Source organism: Centruroides sculpturatus, unplaced genomic scaffold (assembly GCF_000671375.1).
Source record: "Centruroides sculpturatus isolate CEXI.00-Female unplaced genomic scaffold, Cexi_2.0 scaffold1993, whole genome shotgun sequence".
In the NCBI taxonomy this organism is placed as follows: Eukaryota; Metazoa; Arthropoda; class Arachnida; order Scorpiones; family Buthidae; genus Centruroides; species Centruroides sculpturatus.
Genome location: NW_019386326.1, coordinates 55,077 through 57,359, shown reverse-complemented (window position 1 = coordinate 57,359; position 2,283 = coordinate 55,077). Strand labels below are relative to the sequence as shown.

General features: G+C 30.4%; 1 protein-coding gene across 1 annotated transcript in view; it reads left to right on the top strand.

Annotated features, from left to right (window-relative positions):
• The window catches only part of LOC111614558 (probable inactive tRNA-specific adenosine deaminase-like protein 3), a 25,997-nt gene that overhangs the window by 12,595 nt on the left and 11,119 nt on the right, over positions 1 to 2,283 (top strand). The gene's annotated exons all lie outside the window — the stretch shown is intronic.

Genomic DNA, 2,283 nt, shown 5'->3' with positions numbered 1-2,283 from the left:
GCGTTGAATTTTCATCGATGTTCAGCCTAACGAAGACTATTGTATCGTTAAAAATTATTTTTTTATTTTGTACAAACAAAATAAATATATTGAAAATATAAAAACAATAAAAAATTATACTTTAGATGTTAATTTAGTATCAAAAACGTAAAATATTTGAGTAGCCCAAGAAATAGCCGAAGATTGCAGCGCCACAGCACTAGTGAAAATTTAAATTTGCCAACTGGAATGCTTTCGGATAACAGACGTTTCGGATAACCAGCTTTCGGATAAACGACGCTCTACTGTAAATCTTAAAATCAAGTAAAAATATTAATTTTAACTCTATTTTTTGTACTAGAAAAAAGTATAGTATGTTTATAGTACAAAGATTAAGGCATAGAAATTTAATACACAGAAATAATTAGAAATAACAAGAAAATTGTCTATTAAAAAAGCAATCATTAGTCTTTTCCAATTTACAGCACACTAAAAAAAACTTTGAATTTAAAATAAAAAATGCAGAATAGTAAAATTAATATCTCAATAATGAGCCAATAAATTGCCAACAATTATTATTACATTAAAACTTCATAATTTCTGGAATTAGTACTCACTGAAATCAATTTCAGATAGTTGATTTTCTTATAATCAGTGCCCTACTGTGCAATGAAACCAATTCTACACAGGCTAAATGATATAAATAAGTTATGTTTCTAAGGCATATTTTTTGATCACAAAAACATCACCAAAATTCTAAGACCCAAAACACTTCTAATATGAAAGATTTAAAGAAATGTGAGCTTGCTTATCATATTTAAGAGTAATGAAAACAAATTCTAGTCATTTCTTAAAATTTAAAAATAAATACATTAAAGAATTAATTATTGTGATTTTGTCACAATGCTGGACTGCAAATTTTAATCATCTTTTAATTTTAAAAAAATCATGTGACTTCTGGTCCAGACTGAAAGTTTGTATATAGTTAATTGGGTGTTTGGTCTCTAATCTCTATATCGCATCTAGATTTTAGCAGTGTCCAGCCCCTGTACATCATGCTTCTCGTGGTAACAGTCAAGTCATGCCAGTCATCTAGCTCTGTTCTGGAAAACATTTTTGAATTGAAATCATATGACTTCCAGTCCAAACTGGAAGTTTGTATATAGTTAATCAGAGAACTCTATTCCCTAAGCTATTCATACTTGATCTCAGTTTTCATCTACCTAACTCCATTCTCAAGAATTAATGAAGGACAGGCAGACATATGAACGACAGTGGGAATGTATAGGTCTGCAATTTGAAAATTGTAGCCCAATAAGATAATTAATTATCCAGTTTTGGGAATCAGTGAACAGTGATGGTTGTAGTAGTAATAGGTGGTATATGGGAAGGCAAACAAAATCCTCATCATTGAAAAAGAGAAAGGTGAGTAATAAAGAATACATTTTTACAAAGGGAAAATTGTAAGAAACACCTCCTATCACTATGCAGTTCAAAATCAAACAATTGTCAATTCCATCAAATTACCTAGGGTGCAATGTAAATTTAAAATGCCAAATGCAAATAGGAAAGTTTGCTTGCATTGACATTAAATGATGTCTTACATGTTGTTAACATGGATATAATGCATTCATGTTATTTGAAAAAAAGGTGAAAGTATAGCAAATACAAATTATATTGTATTAATTGGATTTTAAGAAAAGAATGCAGTTAATATTCTTATTGGATCATTTTTGCAATCTCCAGCATTTATTCCCCACTTCATAGAATCAATTTTACTGTATAAAGAAAATTTAACAATAACTGTAAATGTACTTGTATCTTTCCACAACAATGTTACAACAAAATAACATTAAGCAATGACTTGCTAAATGAGCAAATTCATGTTTTGCTTTTTGGACAATTCTGGAATTTTTTTTTTTCCAAATATTTTTGACCCATGGTTGGTTGAATTTGTAATGCAGCACCCACATATATAGAGGGCCAACTGTATACATTGATGAAATAAGCGAACGATTCGAACGATTCAAACTCGAGAGAGTTTGTATATTTTTTCAAATTTCGTTTCTGGTGTTTGATCCAGCTGTTTCACCTGAAGAAGAGCCCAGAAGGGGTTATGAAAACGTTCGTCGTTGAAAGATTATTCGATACACATCGGTTATAGGTTCAAGTACGTCATATTTATTTTATACAATCCGGTATGCAGTAGATGTTATATACAAATACAGTACATACCTGCATTAAACGTGTCTGATCTTAGTCTCCGCAGACTTTTACACAGCTTGCTCCACATGCATACCTACA